The sequence below is a fragment of the Epinephelus moara genome, chromosome 10 (genome assembly GCF_006386435.1).
Source record: "Epinephelus moara isolate mb chromosome 10, YSFRI_EMoa_1.0, whole genome shotgun sequence".
In the NCBI taxonomy this organism is placed as follows: domain Eukaryota; kingdom Metazoa; phylum Chordata; class Actinopteri; order Perciformes; family Serranidae; genus Epinephelus; species Epinephelus moara.
In genome coordinates, this window is record NC_065515.1 from 19592955 (window position 1) to 19615554 (window position 22600).

The 22600-nt window shown below is 41.5% G+C and overlaps 1 protein-coding gene across 15 annotated transcripts in view; it reads left to right on the plus strand.

Annotated features, from left to right (window-relative positions):
- Positions 1-22600, plus strand: part of adgrl2a (adhesion G protein-coupled receptor L2a) — a 242152-nt gene that overhangs the window by 131612 nt on the left and 87940 nt on the right. For 6 of the 15 annotated variants that reach the window (XM_050054606.1, XM_050054608.1, XM_050054617.1 and 3 more), the window contains exon 1: positions 4881-5802. The exons of 1 other annotated variant lie outside the window; for it this stretch is intronic. The gene's annotated coding sequence lies outside the window, so the exon portion shown is untranslated. Of the gene's footprint in view, positions 1-4879; positions 5803-22600 lie in introns of those variants that run through there. 8 more of the 15 variants (XM_050054613.1, XM_050054609.1, XM_050054610.1 and 5 more) reach the window with 4 other exon arrangements.

A 22600-nucleotide genomic window follows, 5' to 3' on the forward strand; every position in this document is an offset into this window, starting at 1 on the left:
GCCTTGGTTTAATGGAAGTTAATGTAGGGCTCTATGGAAAATATGTGAAAATGAATCATGCTATGAAGCCTTATTTTCACAAAACTGAAGATCCAGACATATTTTTTTCTTTTTAGTGCATCTGATTGATGCATTTTGCAACTGGCATAACACGTCTGGAGTCCTGTACTTACCTCAGTGGGAATATTATGGAGATACATCAACTTTAATCTGTCAGAGACAATTAAAAAAAAAAACTTTTAGTTTTAGAGTTCCTTGAAAAATTTGAAAGCGAAAAAAATATCACAGATGTTTTCTGTTGCCGAACAACTTGATGAATTATAATTGTGATAACACTGTGCTTGACAGAAAACCTGTGACTTCAAATGTGTTGCAATCATGAATAAATAGATCCTTCTTTCAACCCAGTCATTTTCAAGTACACCGAGCATTCACTTGGTTTACAGTAAAAAAAAAAAAAAAAGAAAGAAAGCCACCTCTTTTGTTTGAAAACTGTGTCCACATTTACACAGCGCAGAGCACAACACGGCAAAGTGAAGCAAATTGGAACCGTTGGCCTCTGCTGAACCTTATTACTTGTGACCATATATCATTTTTTTATAGGTCACAAGTGAGGCACATCTGTTTCCACTCGGCTAAGTTTCCATACAAAACATTTGAATAGAGATTCTTCACCTATATCCGTTGCTCCCCTACGCTTGTTTAAACCAACATATGTCTCATACATCAAACCTCAGAAAGAGCAAAAGGCTGTTCTGTACCAGAAAGTGTGTTTCTGAAAAGGTTTGATCGCGGGGCACAGTTTAGAAGATTCTCTAATGTTTACAACACGACAGTTTTTCTTGAAAGGATTTGTTTATGTAGTGTGGTCTTTTAACACTCAACTTATTTGACAGTTGTGCAAGCCAGAGCCCAACATGCCCACACTGGACCTTGCTTTTTTCAAATTTGATCTCAAAGCCCCTCATGTGTTTGACTTCTTTTTAATTGCTTCCTGTCTGCTGGGTCAATTATAAGTTCTGGGCCCTTTCAGGGGGGACCGGCTATTGCGGCATTTTTGACCAGACGGGGTGATTAAATATCTGAAATTTGAGCGGAATGATGAGATCACTCACTGGGACTTCATTTGATAATATTTTACTTGGTGTGCCAGCTCACAGCATACACATGTTGATTTACGTTTGGACAGAAGTTGATTGCCTGGGCGGCCTTTTTCTAGGTCTGTCTAATGAGAAAAAAAGGGAGACAGACAAAGACCATCTTACTCTTTTATCCATTATTGATTTTGGGTCAGGTGCACCGTGGTGTAAATACCCCATTGGTATTGTATTTAACTCAAAATATGAGCCTTGAGAACAACGCTCAAAAGATTAACCAGTAGTCAGCAAGCAAATTAAAAACACATAAAAACAGGTTTTCATTAACATATGGTAATCCATTCATTTTTAATTAACCCCAGCAGCAAAGTGAAAGCAAAACAGTGTCTGTGTCAACCTGCACTCTGTCGAGTTTCACGTACTTGTGAAAATAATGAGGGTTGATAATGGATTGTTTCAAAACAGAAAATAAAACTAGCTGTTTTAAGATATGGGTTTAGCAGGACATTTGTTAAAAACAGCTCACACGTTCATGTCAAAATACAGGTAAGAGTCTCCACGAATAAAGCATGTTAAATCAAGGTAGTAGTCAGCTGTCAAAACTCATATTTACAAGCAAGATTAAGAGCTAAATTTTCATCACCACGTCAGCCCCAGGTTGAAATTAAACGTGCTTATACACAATGTACAGAAAAGCTTTGTATGTAGTCAACAGTGTAGTTCAGTGTGAAAGAAACATTATAAAAGGTCGTTTAAATATAATTAAAAACTGTCATTAAGAGTCATGAGAAAATAGAATAAAAGCAAGATGAAAGTAGAATAAGACAGAATAAAAGTTGAGGTGCAGTGTCAGGGATGAGTAATTATTTGATGTCATAAAAGGCAGCAGCAAACAGAAAAGTCTTGATTAAATAGAAGTGAGACTTGTGGACCTGCAGTTTGTTGCAGATATATGAAGCATAAAAGCTGAATGCTGCTTCTCCATCATTAGTTTTGACTCTGGGGACAGAAGGCAGACCTGTTCAAGATGTCCTGAGACTTCTGGATGGTTCATAATGCAGAAGATTATAAATGTATTTAGCCTTGAACCATTCAGTGCTTTGTAAACTAACAGTATTAGTTCACTGACAGACAGGAAGCCAGTGTTAGGACCTCACAACTGGAGTGATGCAATCCACTTTCTTGGTCTTAGTAAGGATAAATTAACATCCATACACAATGACCCCTCAGTTTTTTAATAAGCACTGTTGCTTTCCTAACCGTGCCCAGTACAACCAGTGCAGAAACAGGGGCCGCTCCTGGAGATGCTGCAGAAGTGGGGTCAAAACTCCAAGCTGCACGGTTGCCCATGGCTATATAAATATTAACCAAGTCTTCACTGTGTGGAGAGGCCTTCTTTGATTATGAGTCTGCTCTAAGAGTTTGATATCCAAGGAGACCACTACAGCCAGCTTGACTAAATTGACGAGAGAATACCAGGAGAGTCAGTTTAGTCGTGATGTGGCAGAGTCTCACTTGGAACAGATCAAGCTGCTGGGTTTCATGCAAACGAAGCAGGAAGAAAAAACATCACTAGTTCGAAGCTTCACTTTGAACTTTTGCTGTGGTGGCTGGGAGAGATGTGACAGGAGGAAAATAGGAAGTGCAACCCCTTCTTTTTCAGTGTCCTAAAGTTGATTCGCTGCACTTTGCACCGTACGATTTGGTAAACTGTGAGCTTGAATGATGTCTCAATTACAGGAGCAGCTCAATGCATTTTGATTATTTTGGTCAATAACTGTGTAGTTGTAAGTCAAGCTAAGTAAAATCTAACAGAACTTCAAAATAAAGGTCAGAAACACTTAATGAAGAAATGATTGAGTGACTGAGTTTAGACGTGGCTTTGTTAATTGTGCTCTGAAGCATATAACCTGACTAAATCTTTGTCCGTCATCAAGAAAAAAAACGGACTCTGATTTGTTTGGGGTCAGCAGCAGTCCTGTGACTGGTCATGTGTGCCTGAAATGTCAATCATGTGCAAATATTTTGGGAAGGAACCAATAAGCATTGTTAGGCGAACAATTGAAGGTTAAGAGGCGGGCTCAGAGCCACATGGGAAATGGGGAGACATGTTTGCTCTCACCATGGATGACTGAGGCCTGTCCAAGGCATCTGCCGGGATTTTCAACTGAAATGAAAACAGAAACGCAGAGTGGTCATATCTTTACTTTCCTGCGAGCATGATTTACATTCCCAGTTTTGTGTGATTTCATGTTTACTTAAAATATAGCCATCATGTCTGTCCTTGTTTCTCACCTTCTGAACGTTTTTCGGGCTGTGCAACAGAGTCAGCGTTTACCATGCACCATTTGGTGAGTGATTACGTGCAATATTGTGCCGCCGTTGCGAGATATGATTATATCACAGTTTATCATAAACACTTGCACATAAACAGTTTATGTGGAACCGCTGTGACTCGTCAAAGAGACGACTGCACAGGCCGGGGTCACACACACGCAAGGTGGCCTGTAATTAGCTAAATAATTTTAATTACCGTGTGATTCAAACTGATATCTCTGTCTTCACCTGTTAGTATTCAATCTGGCTGTGAATTTTACAGTTCAGTGATTTATGCTCACTCAGAAGAATAGCAACACAAGTCTAATGCCCTCTGTTGACAATCTGAGGAAGCAGATTCAAATGAATTCATGCAAAATGGCAGTTTGAGCTGTTCAACACTGCAACCATAGAGACACCACATGTGTTTTTAGTCTGCGCTTATAAATAAACATTTCTCCAGATATGGATGCCTGCCACTGGGTGACCTTTTTTTTTTTTTACATCTGTTTTCTCTTTTTTGTCCCATGCAAAAAAAAAAAAAAAGCGGCCTGTATTATTATGTAAAATTATGCTTATGAAAACATAAGTCTGCCCCTCTGCTGCATTCACCTTCACCTGGCAAGCATGACTCAACTTCACATTTCCACATAGTGGGTGAAAGACAGTTTTTATTGAAGCCAGGTGTGTACCCACGTCCTGCCTGATAATGTTTCTGGACAGAATTCCTCAACCAGATCAAAACATGCTCTGAGTCTTCACCAGACGCAGACAGAAACCTGGATGTTTTGTTTATTTTATTTTTTTTGCATATTCTGATGTAAAGATAGTCATGAAAATATGAAAAATAGCAGCTGTGTTGAAAATGAGATTTTCAGACTTCATATGGGGGGGTTTGATAATAACTAAAACCGTACATTACAGCTGGGAATGTCCCTTAGAAATCTAGCACAGATCGAACTGTAATCCCGAGCACTGCACAGCAAATACGAATGGTCGACCACCAACATAATATGCAGCTTACAGTAATGAGTCAAAGGGTCAAAGCCGCAGCAGCCCGACAAAAATCCCTTGACTGCCAAATGGTGTCATGAATCATGTAAAAGAAAAGTGAAGGGGGGGGGGGGACACACACACTCACAATTGAGGAGAGATTCTGGGTTTGAAAAACTGCTTGGCTCCACTTGCACACACACACTAACACACTTGGCTCCACACACTAGCAGCACCAGCAGCAGCTTGACCACTGCTGCCCGGGCCAGTGTGTTATCCTGTGGGGCCAGTTGGAGTGAGGAGGAAGAGGAGGAGGAGGAGGAGGGGGGGAAGAGGAGAAGAAAAAAAGTCTGTCTGTACTTCCATGTTCCTTTTGATGCTTGGTAGTATTACAGTAGAATAAGTCCTCTGTCATTGGTTGAATAGGCTGGACTGCCTACTGTGACAGAGTGAGGGCCTCTCATGCCCAAAAGGAAGGCAGCGGTGCATCTCTAAGCAGAACAAGGGGGACAAAAATGAGGGGAAATATATTGATAACCTCCTTCCTTTCTGTGTGACGTATCTGAATCTTAGAAAAAGAAGAAGAAGCTGATTCCTGCCGGGCATCATAATAAGTTGATGTGATTAGTCTCCTTGCACAGATCTAGACTCCGAGTCAGCCTGGATCTGGAGTCCATGTCAGGTTTTGGAGGAGTCCTGGGCTCAGACAGCTCCTGCAGACGGCAGCCTGCTCTCCACTGCACTGGCGCTGTTTACTGGAAGCCCGCTCCGCGCTGCTTCCACCAAGTGTCTCAACACTGTGAGCGGGATCTTCTCCAGAGGCGAGCCGCTGAAACTTGCCCACAGTCTCACTCAGAGGAGCCCAATAGGAGCAGCGTCGGCGCTTAAAGTAGAGAGGAGAGACCCGTCTGCTTCTCCTCCTCTTCATCAGACACTGAAAGCCCCCCTTTTTACACTCTGTCCCTTCTCAGTCACTCTGTCTTTTCTGTTGGGTCCCCGAGCTCCGCGTCTCCTCTTGCTTGTTTGTTGCCGCTGCCTCGGAGGAGCGCAGGAGGAGCGCACCAGGAGAGCCGAGAATAGATGAGCCGCTCAGAGGTGCACGAGGTGTTGATGAGTCAGGACTGAGCAGCCAGAGCAACACCTTGCTTGCCATGGAAGTGTGTGTCCGGTGCAGGAGAATGTACGGGCTGAGAGGGGGACCTGCCGCCTGAGAGCCAGCCTCTGTCCCAGATAAGGGGAGCATGCCTCAGACCTGCAGACTCACTCTCTTCGCTGCAGAGGAGTTCCCATCAGACTGTCTTTCCACAATCTGACATTTTTTTTTCCTTTTTATTTTTATGCAATCCACATACTGACTTCATTTCAGCCTGTTTGGCTTCACTGCTTTTCAAGAAAGGTAAGAGTAGTTTTCTTTTTGCACCATCACTACTATATAAATCAGAGCCTAAGCAGCATTTTGACAAGTTGCTGTGGAGTGGAGCAACTTTTTTTTACAGCCTTGCGTTAAATAGTACACAGAGACCAAGCCTCACAGTGTTTGGGCTACTTTTTAAAAGTAAAAAAGGTCTTATTTTACAAGGAGGAACTTCATTTAGTTTGGATAAGACTCCTCCTTTTATAGTAATATAAATGTTCCGAAAGGGATAATTGAGAAATGGTTAATGCAAACACAACCAGATGTGGATTGATTTGCTCGGCTGCCGAGTTTGGCTGAATGGAAACTATTAAAAAGTGTGGGAGCAGCGCATTTATGTGAACCAGAACACGTAAAGCACCATTTAATCGGAATGTATGCCTCCAGAGTTGAAGTGTAGTTTGTTGGTGGTGCGTTTTTTGTTGTTGGTATGAATAGGGATTTATGCTGGGAGCTGTGACCTGAGAAGCGGTGTCGGTGTGATTCTTGAGAGCATTCACTGGCTAATCCAACATAATTGGGCCTTGGCTATTTGTCCAAAAGGAAAGGAAAGAAAGGAAGAAATCAGCCTGCCATTGTAATAATTACTTTTGGATATAAAGGAGCTTGGGATGCAAACGGTGCTCCACGCGTTGGAAATGTCATGGAAAGGGAGAAATACAAATGATAACATCCCCCCAAAAACCAGGGGGCTGATATTTGGCTGCTTATAGTTAACTCAAAGCCAGTCGGCGCAGAGTGGCAGTAAAATTAGATCCTTTTACTGCACATTTATTATTTAGGCGCACCGATTCTGAACGCGTCTTGTCAACCATGTGTTAAAGAGTAGGGGCAGCAGCAGGAGCGCACACGCGGTGTGTGAGCCTCTCCTGGCCCGAGAAACACACCGCGGCCAGCCGGTGATGCATGGCAGCCCGGAGCACAGCAGCAATCTCTAGTGATCGATCAGCGGATTGGGGATAAATTTAGCCCCAGTCGTCTCATGCTCTCAGCTTCTTCTTCTTCTTTTTTAGTTTTTGGTTGTGTGTGTGATTTTAAAAGAGAGAGGGAGCTATGAATTCCTGCATGGATTAGAGTCCTTGAATGTGTCTCATTGGTGTTTAATATATGTGTAGCACACGTTCATCATCATAGCTGCTCACTGCTGCTGAGAAATTTGGTTTTAATCAATGTGCATTTAAACACAGCCCTGACTGAAGCTTCTCCAAGACTATTTTCAGGAGACGATATGACAACAGATGAGTGTGTGGAGGATGAAGTGGCTTTATCTCCCTCGCCATACATAACAAAGTGACATTCAGCTAAATACAGAGGCAGCCTATTTGTGCCCAAGTGTTGAGTTTCCAGGAATGTGTAAGAAATAAGCTAATACAGGCTTTAATCAGGCTCCACTTCCCATTCAAGCCTTCTTTACCGGGGAACTCCATTTTCATGTGTTTGTGCATCAAAAAAATGTTTGAATTAATGCAAGTGCAAATTCCAGCTGTTTGGAAGGAGCACATTAGCATGTCAAAGTGGCCAGAGCCCCCTCACACAATGGAAGGAGTCGTATTTTCTGCCACAGGTTTTGGCTGAGCCTGAAAGGCTCGAGAACGAGTGTGTGAGCTGGTGAAACTGAAAGACTCGTGTGTATCTATCTCCCCCCCTTCCCTTGTAAGTAGGTCCGTATGACATCTTGTGTATAACATAATCTCACTTGTATTTGTTTGTGTGTTGGTGAGAGGGAATATGTCTAAGCTTTCACACTACAGGGTAATTGTGCAGTGACTCACGAGGAGCAAATAGTGTAACGTTGGAGGAGAAAAACATTTGGTTCTTGGAGGAAAAAATAACATGAAATTATAATTATGTAAACACGTATTGGAGGGATTACGTCTCTAATACAGTTGTAAATTTGTAGTTTGTCAGCGCCTGTAAAAAAAACAGGTGCTCTGTGGAAATAATAGCACTTGTGAATGCGGGTTAAAGAAGGAAACTATCTTCTCGGATGTCTAGTGTTTGATATCTTGAGCTCAAGCATGCCATTATGAGCATTATACCGTCGAGTCCAGCATGAGAGAGAGTACCTTTTTCAGTCTACAGCCTTGTTTCAGTGGAAGTGCGTCCGGTTTCAAAGAACTGCAGCTGCTCTTGATCTGCTCAGAGCACCAGATTGCCCCTCTTTGCTTGTGCGTTCATCTCAACTCGCAGATCAATACAGCCCAGCACACTTCTATATGGGTTTGGGGGAGATAAAGTGCTACATATCACTCTATTCTCAACTCTTTATGTGACACTCCCGCAGCACACGAGACTCTTAGGGTTCAGTGAGTGTGATTGGATGAGTGGGTTTTGAGCGAATCAGAATTTGTGACATTACGGACTGTTGCTTCATTCTCTCTGCTGCCATATTTCCACCCCAGCTGAGGTTTTGTGCTATCTATGGATATCTGACTGGTGCATTAAACGCATCATAACGCAGCTTTCATGGCCTCTCCAGATTTTTAAATTATACCAACAAGCCAGGGCACTTTCACCCTGGCTTTATTAAAGTAATTTGTTATTGATTTAATTCATTACGAGCGCACACACACTGACCAGTGGCAACATTTGCTCACTCTGTTTTTGTGTCACACTCACTCACGAGCGTAGATATCTGCCCGTCGTCTTTGTCTGAGCAGCGATTGGCAAGTCCATATGACTGATGTAAAGGTTGCACTGCGGCTGAATGGGTTGTTTGTGCTAACGTGACACTCGAGGCATGTCGTGCCTTTATTCACGCTGAACACCACCTTAGCTACTCCATGGCAATATCAAGCCAATGATGGAGGCTGTGAGTGCATCAGAAGTGGAGGATTGCAGGGAGTTAAATCATTTGGATTTACATCCCATTGCTTATTTGGCGTGTAAATTGTGGGTTTGTGTTTTCAGATGCAATCTTTGCTCTTGCTAAACCACCTACATGGAGTCATACTGTGCGGATAACTGCTCGCCATTAAAGGGAAGAAACAAGGCTGTAAAAGAAAGCTATGGCAAATTTGATATAACGTGCAGGCCTTTGGTGGGCCAAAAAACCTCCCCTTTCATGACTGATTTTATTTTACGATTGGCAATCAGTAAAACGCTGTGCGCCAGCGTGTTCCCCTCCCTGCCATTTTGTGAAACATTTGTTTCCACTTGCCAAAGGCCTCTGGTGCGGCGGGGGATTCGGTGCCCCTGAAATGGCAGGTGAAACTTTCTGCTTGCCTAAATAATTTCCTAGCAGAACATTACACAGCAAGGACATAGGCGGCGGAACGTAAGGGTCAATTCAGACTCTGGTGACAAGAAACAACATGGATATTAGCCGGTGGCTCTCACACAGCTCTCTGTGCACTGGTTAAGTGGCAGCCTCCCTGAGCTTATCTGGCATCTCTTTTTTTTGTGCTTCACTCATTCCGTGCTTCTCTGAAAGGTATTATTTAGAAGAAAAGGAAGTGCAAAGTGCAAAACTGGGTCATAAAAAGCGTCCTCTGGTTATAAAACGATTGGCTCGTGTGTTTAACATCATGTTGAAAACACTACCTGGGTCCCAGATAAGATATGCTGTGTGCTATTAGCAGTGTGTGTTTAGGTCACTCCCAGTCCATCTGTCCATATAGCATTGTGCAAAACAAAACTCCATGAATTTATCACCATATTTTTTTTTTCACACATTATTTTACAGATTTAAAGTAGAGCAGTAACATCAGTTCTAATTAGTTTTTATCACTTAGGAAAACAAGGATAATAATACTTTTTTAAGATAACAAGGAAACACATTTGCAACCATTGAAAAATGTTATAATTATTTTCTCATTTAATTATTTTCTCATTTAATTTGTGACATGTATTCTTCTTATAATTTAAAGAAGACAATATAGAAGACACACACACACACACACACACTCTCTCACACACACATACACACACACACACACACACACACACACACATGCTCAGACAATGACCCTGTCTCACTCTTTGTGCTATGTGAACAGGACTCGTCCTTATCTGTGCACAGCTGCAACACTATTTGGGAAAATATTCAATTTCTGTGTGACAGAGGAGAACCTGGGAGGCAAGGCTCTGAGCAAACAGCAGTTATTGCGGCTCTGCCATAGCAGCCGAGAGCAAGGCCTGGCTGGGAGAGAGGGGGGATCTGCGGACGTCTGCCAGGGGAAGGAGTAATGTCTCGGCTGGATTATAGGAGAGCGAAGCACTTCCACACTTAAAAGCCCCTTTTCCAACAAGACAGGGCTGTTATTTAGGGATGGTGTGGGTAAACACACCAGAGCAATATATTTCCTCTGTATAGACTGCTGTTGTCCTTGACAATTGTGACTCATTGTAAGTAAGATAAGTTTTACTCCTTGTGCTTTTTTTTTTTTTTTTTTCAAAAATAATTTCATGTTAGGCTGTGGGCGTTCTTCAGTGTATTCAGACTGACATTCTTCCAGCGAAGTGCAAAACTGGTAAGCAGGGTTCAACATTAAAATATCCTTTTACTTTTGTTCAAATGGCAGTGTTATTCTATTTGGAGGTTTTTTTTTGTTTCTTGGTTTTTACTGGAGCTGTATTCAAGATGTAGCTGTCAAATGATTCACATACGTGCTTTGTCGAGTTACATAGCAATGGACTGGACTACGATACTCTCGCGGAATACTAAACGCGAAAGGAGGAAGTAGCAACAACTAAATCTGTTAAAAAAATACGTCTTCCAATTGGTGACATTGGAAGTAGGAGCGCGTTTTGATTCGCTGGTCCTTCTTACGTGTTTGCATATTGATATTCTGAGAGCGCTTTAATTCAGAACGATCCAATAGGCGCTCACCTATACTGAAGTCTGTATGTTGGATTGCGGTTTTCAAAGGAACATTCATTTTTAAATGATCAAATGCACCAAACAGTAAAGTCAAACTGTAAAGAAAGAGTATAAGACAAACAAAATGCACTCCAAACAATCTGCACTAGCTTTGCAGCTGAAATCCTGCCAGATGGATATTATATTTAATGTTTGTGCCCGCTTTTTTTATGTGTATGCATCGCCGCATATTTTATTCCTATATGCTTATTTGGTTATCTGGTTGGTTTGGGAGTCTGAGGCTTTGATAAACGATATTTTATTGTACAGTATTTAGTTGGGGAGTGTGGAAGCTTTGTTCTTGCAGTGTAGTTGCCAAGTCAGATGGAGTTGAGCGTCTGGTCTGGGAGTTTCAGAGGAATATCACAGGCATGGTAACTTGCTAAAAAACTAAGCTAATCAACAAAATAATTGTCTGTTCAATTGCTACCATGCCAGAGACATCAAACACAGCCGAGGTTGAAAAAACAATCAAATTATCTCTTAATGATTGCTCACGCTGACAGATGAGCGCTTGTGAGTTGGGTTTTGTTTGTAGGCGACATATGTGAGGGAGAATGAACTTTGTGGTCGCCCGCTCGTAAATTCAGTGTACATTTTGGTAATCTGCATAGATATCCATCATCACCTGTAATGAAAACAATTTTATCTTATTATGTGGTTTTTGGCATTGAAACAGAGAGAAGTGTATTAGTCTATTAATTTCCTGCAGTGAATCATGAATCCTGCTGCTTTTATCCTCGCTGTACCCTCCATGTGTGGTCCACAAAAAATGTTTCTGTTTCCTCTACAGACTAAAGTTTGGCCCCTGTGTCTGCTCTCCTCGCTCTCTTTCTCTTTCCCTTTCTCCCTCCCTCCCTCCCTCCCTCCCTTTCTTTCTCCCCCCTCTTTCTCTCTCTCTTTCTCTGTCTTTCTCTCTCTGCGTAGATAATGTCTCTGCAAATGATTTAACCGCCCTCGTTGAGGCTCCTTCCAGTAATTGAACAAGCAGAGACTGGGTGCTTTACAGGAAAACAATAGTCATATTATCTCAGATCTCCACTACTCTGACGTTCAACAAAACACTACCTCGGATTGGACTTGGCGGACTACTTCGAGGGTCTGAATTGAAGAAAGGAATCAGGTTTGCTTTCTCTCCACGAAAAAAAAAAAAGCACGGCCAAAATGGATGCCATTAATTTTAAGTAGGCGCAATATGTTATGAAAGTGTCGCATGATTGGAATGCATGTCTTGCGAGTTGCACCTGGGGGTAAAGTGCAGCCTTGGGTGGTACTCAGGTTGAGTCAGAAGCATGCGCGCGAGAGTGGCTTGGTAATAATTAATCAGAAATGTGTTTTGACAAACAGTGACAATGCTTGTAGCAATAATTAGTATAAAGATCTGTGCTGGCTATTTAATTATATAATATCAGAATTATTTTTAATTTAGCAGAATTTGCACACAACAATTAATATTATTGTTATTCTGATTATCATTGTTATTACTGATAATAATATTCTTCAGACTGACAAATCCCTTTACATAAAAATATGTCTCCAAAGCCCATATTTCAGCATGATTGCTCCAGGTTGGAATTTGTTTTGTTTTTTGGCAGAGCAAGGGGAGCTTTGATTGTGTTGCTGTGGAGCAGAATTGACCTTGTGTGTCAGAATGAGGTTTTTCTACGCCTTGTTTCATACAGAGCACTCTTAGACTGAAATGGCCTTAGGAGGAGTTGTTCTTGACAGAGATGCATTGTTTCAGGCAGCCAATAAACCACTGCACTGAGTGGCTACATCTGTGAACCTCATCTTGACTACAGTGTGGGGCTAGCAACAACACGGCAACTGTCACAGCTGCACCTGCTGCTGTCTCAGTACAGAGCCTCCCTCTCTGTTGCCCATAGAACCGCATCAGTCTCCTCTCCGTGACAAGCCAGAGGCAATGGTCTCTGCTTGGGTCAACTGGAGAGGAGCTTCTTGGGAAAACATTTGAAAAACAGGGGACAAAATGTCACTCCCGAAAAGAGATGTTAAAATAAAATTCCTGCCCCGAGGGCCAGGATTTGGTTCAGTTGGAGCTTGGGTATAAAATTCCTGCCTGTGAATCATGGTGGGGTTTAAGAGCGCTGGCTTAGTAAAACCTGACCACCACTTGAGTGTTCATTCTTCGGCGCATTTGTCCAGCTACAGTAACAGCCTGGGGTTTGATATGACAGCAAGTTGTCTCTCCCTAATACTGTAAATGATGAATAGAGATAAATGGAGCTGACTCTTCTGTACACACACCGCCCTGCTTGTGTATTGAGGCCTTTCAGAAGATGATCTGATCAGCTAAGAAGAGATTCAAGAGCATTAAAGGCTTTTAAATCTCATATGTACTCATATTTGCTACGCTTCTGTTAAAAGTCACAGAGCTAGGATTTAGCATTGGCATTACTAAACCGCCATTTTTGTACACACTTTATTTCAGTGAATACCTGAAAGAGAAAACAAGAGGCAAGAAATATAGTGCAGAGAAAAATGACTAGTGGATCATCATGCTGTCTCAGAAAAAGATTATTGGAGGCGAACAATGCCGATAGGATTTTCAGCCAGCAGAAGTGATGCAACATGTCCACTTTCCTGCCAAATTGAACTTAGGAGTGTGAAAAGCAATGCTGGGACACGAGGAGTGGGGCTGACGTGAATGCAGATAGTGTGGGATTAACACAGGGGAAGATTGAGCGACAGTGGCCGGTGACGTCTCTTTACAGCTTTGCTTGTACAGCTGTGCCAGGCCTGGCATTCACTGCTGCCTGTTGGATCCAACTCCTCCTCCACTGCCGGGGGGTTAGGTAATGAACATCTTAAATACTGCAGATAAGTTGAGCTCCTGGATGTGTGTGTGTGTGCGTGTGTGTGTGTAGATGGAGATATCAAATTATTCATGTATTTATAATGAAAATTGGAATGCTTAATATTGACACCTCGGTGTGTCTGTACGATTTGATCTTTTTGGCATTTGCACAGGAAAAATACCATATACAGGCTGCCCTAATAATTCATCATGCCTCCTTCTAAATGAGGTGTGAGGCGGCTCTGCTGGTGTGAATTCTGCCATAAATCACACATACCCTGACTGCTTTATCCATTAGAGCCGACCTGTTTGTCTAATTCCGCTACTCAGTCCCCAGCAAACTGGTTTTAGCAATTAAGACGAGTGTGAGAACTGCAGCTTCTACTTCACACCTGGCGTGTTATCACTTGATGCGAGAGACATGGATGTGGTGGAGCTAGAAAAAATAAGAATTAGGCACAAAATGACAATCCAGTTGAGAAGAAGGGATTGATTATCCAACAAATCAGGGTTTATACTATGAAAGTTGTTATTTTTAGCTTTGAATCGCTGGTTATTTTCTTTTAATGAAAGTAATTGTAAGCATTTAAAAGATATTCAGTGTCATTATTGCGCCGCTGTCCAATGAAGACAACATATCTCCACAACTTAACCTTTAAGAAATCGGCCTCATTGTCAACTTTGCATTTGCAGCGTCCTCTAGCTCAATCAGTCAATTTTTAAATAGTTTATTTAGCTGATGAAGGAGGAGATTTTTTTCCCCCCGTCCATAGACAGAACTTTTAGTATATCTGAAAAAGTACAAAAGAAATTGGGATAGCATACATGAATTTCTTAAGACAGTAAAAAATTTATCTCATTGCTGTTCATCAAATTTTATGATAATTTTAGGTGCGTAATCGGCCCCGGTACGCCTTCACCCATTTAAATAACAGTGGGCGAAGTTCTTGGATTTACTCTGACTGCGAAAGTGTAACTGTAATCTGCTTTCTAAAAAGTCAGGTTTCAGGTTTTACAGACTGTTTTATGTGGCTCGCTGCAACATAAAACCAGTCTGTAAAAATCCGAAATTACTTTTTCAAGAATCTTCCCTATTTGGATATGGATGACACCGATTGGCCGACGTCGCCTAATTAATCAAACACCAAAAATCGGCATCCAAATAAAACATTTTAAATCTTCACCTACAGTATACCTGCTTGTGCTCTCTTAACAAACAACAATGCAAGCATTAAACCAAACATATGGGTTTTTTCTTTCCCTTATGATTCACCCAGTGATAAAATCAAAACAAGGTTAAATGATGACCAGAGAAAAAGCTCTGAGCAAGCTGCACGAATTCTCAAGTACTGCATCTGTGCCCGGCAACACATGTTTCATTTTTAGCTTCAGCATCAGCGGCTGAACCAATGTGATGAGTGCTATTCTGTAGTAGTTGATGGAAATAGGAAAAAAGCAGTGTAAAGAGGACAGTCAAATGGGGGGCATTTGTGTCGCTGCAAAAAGTGGAGCCAGTGGCATTTCCGTCATTCATCAGCCCGAGCTGATTACTAGTGAGTCTGGAGTGAGCTGACAGGATGCGGCTCCTGCAGCCATTACCATCAGAAATAGGTCCAGCAGGCCCGGGGGTAGGCGTGGAGCTGCAGCTCGAAGAGGCCAAGACCCGCCTAAAGGATGGAAAAGTTTGCCATGTTTTACTCGATAACATCTATCTAGTGTAGAGGTGAGGTGGTACATTTTGTTAAGGTATTTAGCACGGCTTTAAAAGATCTGCCGATGATGAACCCCAGGAACTTTAGCTCTGTAAATGGTGGTGTTGAAATGTAGTAGGCTGAGTCTAACAATCAGCGAGAGATGGTGAATGTTGCAGACACCGCAACGCCTACTCACTTTACAGCGAGGGCCAAAAAAGGGATCTTTTATTCTCTCACCTGAAAAGGCTCGTTGGCTCCTGTGCATAATGGAAGCAGTGTAGCAGAGGGAGGGGTGCACAGACATCACTCGAGGACAATATTCTGAAGTCGCTGCCACAAGACTCTCTCTCAGCTGCATACGTGGTATTTAAACTTTAACAGAAGTTAAACATTTTGTGCCAAGATAGAAAATGTGTAATGAAGCTTTCATAACACGATTCATACAACTGGAGCATGCAGTGATAGCCCCCAAACAAAAGTGCTAATTGATGCTGAGGATATTTTGGTGTATAAAACATAGAAGGATGACAGAGATGGAAAATATTCACAGGACAGGGCTGAATATTTATTAGCTAGACGAGAATATCTCCTTTGAAGTTACAGTGAATCACTGCTTTTAACCTGTGGTTGTTATTAGCGCGTTTTCTTTTTTGTTGGGTCACATTTTCATAAACTTCGTGGAATGCAAATGGAGACATCGCTTTTAGTGCGGATGTTTGTTAAGTTGTTTTTCTTCAATCAGTGAATCTTTAATATATCCATTTGTGTTTCAGGGTAACATAAACACATAGGATGCTCTCCATAGTTGGAAGTGTCGATCGGCTCTAATGAATTGTAGGTCGAACCTGGGCTGGCTGATAATAAAGTATAAAAATGTATATATTTTTAAGCATAAATCCGGTTGGATCACGCTGAACTAGCTGCTGCTTTTGCGCATTTTGCGATTATTGATTTTCAAAAGCGTTGCCGCAGAGGGCGGCGATGGCGAACTGTTTAACTCTAACTGTGTGTGTGATCTCAAGACGTGTCTTAAAATTAGGCATCAGGTTGCACTGTAATTTAACAAGACTATATTAGTTGTGTAAAATGCAAAACTCTTTGAACATTAAAAAGTACATCTTGTTTATGCACTATTATGTGACATTAATTGTTGATCACGTTAACAGAGACTGGTCAACAGATGATAAAACATACCCTATGATATCATCTACCAGCCATCTTTATTAAACAAAACCCTATCTTTCATCTACATGGCTCTGAATCCTGCACAGCGTTAAGAAACGACCTCACACAGACGCTTGTTGTTGTTCAGAGGAGAATTTTCCCTCCACAGCGAGAGCCCTTGTCGAAGTATTACCTCCTCTCGCAACGTGGGACTTTGTTATCACACTCACTTCATATTCATAGTGAGTCTTATTCTCCTGTCATTATTTTGTGTAACTTAGAGCTGGAGCAATTACACTTCAGTGGATTACCTATACAGAGATACAGAGATTAGAATCTCGGCTTCATACTACTTCCAGCGTGGCGGTTCAAAGGTGCGACCCCGCGCCGCCATCCGCTATCGTTTGGCAGAGCACAAAATTGGTCAACCTTTCAGAGTTTGTTTGGGAATTTGAATCCCTTTGGTATTCAAAACAGGAGGGCCTTATGACAGGGAGATAATTTCCTAGTGAATGTTTTATCGCAGTCCGCTTGACAGTCTCCTGCATCTGTCTGCTCTCTCTCCTTCCTTGTGTCTTTAGACTCCCTGACTTTGGTCCAGCTATTCAGAGAGAGAGAAGAAAGGAACAAAAAAAAGGAAACCCTGTTTGTTTCCCCCCCTTTTGTTATCACAAAAAGAGCAAACACATATTAAACATACACAAGGTGCAGAAGCAATGATTGCTGTATCTGCTGTCCTACTGTGGGTGGCAGGGAACGATAACATAAGCCACAGACCCATTTACATATTTCCTTTTTTTTTTAAATCATGTCAAGCCTGAATCATGGTCAGTCGGAAGCAGGGGCATATTCTTGAAAAAAGATATTTTTCCCAGTAATAAACCATATTTTTTAACCTACTGTTTTAATCATCTTTCTCCTGTGGTATGCCATATGTTAAGATTTGGGCAAAGGCAGAGTACAGCAGCTTTCACTTTCATCCATTGAGTGTAAGCCAAGTGTTTGCTTGATGACATCTCTCACATCCAAACTGAAGTCGAAACTTATTTGAAAATCTACTTTTCTCTCTCACTCTGTCAGTCCCAAAGAGGCCGATCCATTGTACAGTGAGCGGGCAGGAGTGAGATCCTATAGCACCTTAGTTATTAAAAGAGGGGGTTGGAATGAGCCAATCTGAGCTTGTTTGCATCACAATCCCCCACACAGTGCTGATGTTATGCTAATGAACACTGTGGAGAAGGCTCAGCCCCAAAACTGTCCTCTCTCTTTCACAGCTGAAAGTGGGGAGAGGGCAAGGAGTGGTGACACTGAAACTGCACAAGGAAATCTAATGATGCAGCCCAAAAAAAACTCAAAGCAACTTAAATAACTTGCTGCATAAATGTGCTATTAGATGCTTGCCTTTTATTTCCTGGAGAAAAAAAAAGTGGAGAAAGCATTTGATGTTATTGTGCAGCTGAGCGTGTGAAGGGTTTATTATTTGGAGCAGCAGGTAAATGTCTTTTACATTAAAAAAAATGCCAATGTATCGTCATCAGGTTGAACAAGCACCATTACCTGTCAGGGCAGTGCTGAGTGAAGATTTAGGGCTGACAAGTGATTGCATTCAGGAAAAAGACTACACCCACTTCTTTTGTCTGAGCTTCCTGACGAGACACACCGCTATACCTTGTTTTAGGTTGACATACGCCGCTTCCCCTGTCTGACAAAAGGCATTCATGCCATCTTTTTTAGATTGAAAATAGATACGGCAGCGCTGGGATACAAACGTGCTAGGATGAAGTAGGCTACAGTAGATCCACTCCACTGCTGAAATCATTTGTGTGTGTGTGTGTGTGTGTGTTGCTTCTGCTGTAAGGGTAAGGTCCTTGTGCTGTTTTCTATTTTAGCGAGGACTGACATTATGTGGCGTCCCTTATTTTGGCTGTTTGTCCTTCCTCTGAGCCACAGAAAGGTTAAAAGCCTCAATTAGACTCAGAGCCAAGGTCGGCCACATTTATGCACAATGCCTCTAATCTGAAAGAATTAGCACCCTTCAAAAATCAAAATATCCACCACTTTAGAAACACAATCACAGCTTTCCAAGCTTTGTGCATTTTTAGAATTTTTCGAGTGATTTTTAGAAATATTCAAAGACAGCTCATCGTTTCCGGATGCTTTCTTGAACAAATGTGCACTGAGAGAAAAATGCATTACCAGTGCTCCAGTGCAATGATGAGGTGAATCCAGGTAAAAGATAGTATTAAGCCATTGTTAAATATACCAGTCACAAAGACGGAGATGTGGCTCAACAAGCAGAGCAAACACAGAGGAGAAGGATTTTGGAGCTTTTAGACAATTGAGATGTGGCCTGGGCAGAACAGGCTGTGACTCGATCTCAGGATTGTACATTCAGTGTAAGCCAAGGATTTACTTAATGACACATCTTTTCATTCAAGGTGGAGTTAAAACATCCCCCCAGTTTTTTGTTTTTTTTTGTCTGTCCCAGAGACAATTGCTCAGCCTCTTTTTTGTTTCTCGTTGCTAAAACAAGTAAAGATGAGGATAAATGGCTTATTTCCCATCTCACGCCGCTCCCCTTTTAGACATGCCTCTCGCAAGTCATCATCTCTGTTACCTTCTTCATGTTTTGTGTTGCTGCCCGCTACCTTAAAAATTAATCATCCTGTTTAATAACGCCTCACGATCACAGTGCATTATTGATGGTGAGGTCCTTAATAGAAGGATGGAGCAGGGTTTTTAACCATTCAGCTGCTCATTTTAAAGGGGGGAGGGAGGAGGGTCACAAAGCTGCTTACTAGTGCATATCCGAGTAAATACAGCGCATTATTATCATGGACTAAAACCAGGGCCCTGTGCATCCAAAAAGGGCTCGGTCTCTTTTCCCCAAACAAACATGTTGTTTTAGATGAGTGGCAACACTAAAAATAAATAAGTGACACAAGCTGCCGAACTCAATAACAGCTTTTCAGTGGATGTGACCTCAGCGAGCAAATCTCTGACCTCAACTGTTTATTTGTTCACCACGGTTCAGCTTCAAGCATGCAAGCAACATCAATGACTTGGACGCTCTTTTTTTTTTTTACCTGACACTTGTTAAATGTGTGTTTTTGTCTGTGGATGTGCTGGGTTTTTTTGTCCCCGCTGCTTTACTTTGCTTGGCCACATTGTATTATTTTTGCATGAACGCAACAATGATCGTCCTCATGCTGAAATTGAGAGAATGAGTTTGGGAGAGTGTCTGGGCCAACTGCCGAGCTCAGTTTGTATAATCCCTGATTTGTTTTGACTAATTTAGCCATGGCAAACTGGATCACACAACAAATGTTTCCTTTCTGGTGTCCTAATGTGCTCTCCGACCAACAACCCAGCAAAGTATTTGTGTGCACATACTAATTGGATTGGGTTCCTGGACAGGGGAGTATATGCTACATATTGCATACGCTCTGTGTATTCCAAGGTGATTCGTGCCGTGTCAAGGACTTATTGGACTTGATTGGCAGGTACTATCACCATGAGATGCCCATATAATGGCAGGGCTCCCATTCCTGACCTTCCTATTTATCTAGCTGTATTAATGTCAGCCTATTAATTCCTAAGCGGAGGAACATTTGGCAAAGACACCGTTTAACGGGCCTGGCTGAATCATTCTTATCTCAACAGACCTGAAAGGAATAGTTTTGCGCTATCAGCAAGTGGAAATGACATTTTGAAATTTCATTTGAGATAATCCACTTCACTTCCCAGTAAAACATCAAAATTACAACTAAAAATGTATGGAACCTGTATTAAAACTTTGTTACCGTGGCAAATCATCTGGCTATAATCCGTGTGGACAGACAGGTGTAGGTATCTTTCAGCACTAATGGGATTTTGTTGCATTGCTAAAGTGATTATGAGGCGATGGATTTAATATATATTCAGGCAGAGGGCAATGTAGCACTCAGCGCCTGGGGATACAGTTGAAAAATAACATGTGAGACTGATAAAAAAACACATTACATATTGACATTTTAATAGGACTGGCCAATATAATGATACTATACTGATATGAGACGAGATCTTGTCTTAGATTTTGGACTTTGTAAGTCCCGAGTGTTGTCTTTTCCTGGTCTTAAATGTTTGCATTACACTAAGCTGATCATTTTGTGACCGTACCGTAACCCACTTAGTCCTTATATCCATATTACTGATGATTATTTTTCAAAAATGTCATTGTTTAAATATTTGTGAAAGCACCAATAGCCAGCCCTACAATATCAATATTCAGGTATTTGGTCAAAAATATTGTGACATAGATTTTTCCCTTTCGCTCAGCCCTATATTTTAAATTTAGAAATGTTAACTATTAAACATGGATTTCTCACATTTAAAAACCTGTTTTAAAATCTGTTTTTGACAGTGCTTCCCTTTTTTTGTCCTCATAAATGTATTGATGAGCGGGAGTGTTCCAGCTTTTGGCCCATGATAGCTTTTTTTAGTAGCCATATGTCCCGACCAGTGGGGAGTACTCTAATCGATTAATTGAGTGGCTCATAAAAATGATCAATGGTGCAAACACTAAGAGCAATGAGCATGACAAGCGCCACGCTTATGTCACACGCTCCAGCTCTCCTGCATGCTACTGTATTTTCTATGGACGTGTGGCTTGCGTAAGAGCTGTAATGATTCATTTAATCCAAACATTATGATCCACAGATTCAAAAACAATTGCTTTGATGTACTCTTAGATGATGAAACGGGTTAGGTAATATCTGAAAATGATCAGCAACCGTGAGCCTGGAATACAGTGTCTGTCTTAATCAGACATCTCTGGGCATAATATGGTGGAACTATCTGAGATATTATCATCTATTCATGATGTTCTGAGAAATGTTATACAACAGATTTAAAGGAGCAGTGTGTAGGATTTAGGGAGATTCAGTGGCGTCTAGCAATGAGGATTGCAGATGGCAGCCAGCTGAAACTTCTCCCGGTTAGGATTCCTTTAGTGTTCATCTTTCAGGAGGTTTTTACTGGGAGCCGAATTAATAATGTTTCTTCCTCACAGTTTGGCACATTGTAGACAGGCCGCTCACCCACTGCCTTCTATGTGTGCTCACTCTTTTTCTGATCCAGATGTTAATAGGTTTTTACTGTGAGCCGAATTGTCCTAGCACCTGTTAATGTGTGCTCACCTTTTTCCTCCAATAACCAAAGATCCAGGGACCGGTTGCACAAAAGAGTTTCCTCCTTCACTTAAGGCTTAATTTCTCCTTAGCCGAGGGACTTACACAGTTGCACAGAATCCCTTAAAAGGTTTTCTTGGTTAAGGAAAAACATTAACTTTTTTTTAACAGGTGTACAAGTTTCCATGGAGACTGTTTGATTGCTTGGACTCACACTTGTGATGCCTGTAATCTTCTCACATACAGAGGTTGGCTCATAATTAGATAGTGAAAAAAACGGCAGAAGAAAAGAAGACAAGAAATCCATAGCCTTTTGGTCAGAGGAGAAAAGGTTATACTTCAGGAGGAATACAATCATAGAAAGCACAAACTACAAATTAAATTGGATTCCCAAAATTAAAGGTGTATCCATTGGGTTCGTCCGGTCGCAGAACACTTCTCAGTTTGTGTTATTTTTTTTCATTCATCACCGTAAACTCGCCATAAACTTGGTCATGTTGTAGTTAAGATAGAGTCAAAGTTCCCTTAGGTTTGTTTATTTACCTTGCTTTGATTGCTAAGGTCTTTTGTGCAACAGTCTAGGGATTGCTTACGTAAAAGACCAAGACAACGAGAAAACCTCAAATATCTAAGTCAACATTTTAAGGAAACCCTAAGGAGAAGGCTTAAGGGTGTTTTGTGCAACCGGTTTTATTATGAGGAAACCTTAACTTGTAGGACTTGTAGGAAAATCTTAACTTAAGGTGTTTCATGCAACCGACCCCAGACGTTCAAAGGTTGTTGTTTTTAACCTGAGACTAAATTATCTGCAGAAGTCTCTTTTTCTCCTTAACAAACGGACTCTGTGATTTAAACTATCAGGGAGGGGCTGCTAACTATGGAGGCTGGCACAAAAACGTGAATGGCCCTATCTAGAGCAAGTGTTTGATTTGTCCGTTCTGGGCTACTGTAGAATTGTGGCAGTGCAAAATGTTAATTTCTGTAAAAAAAAAAAAAAAAAAAAAGATATGCTCCGTATGTAGATTTAAATGGCCCATTCCAACACAAACACAATGATTCTTTTTTAGGTGCTTAT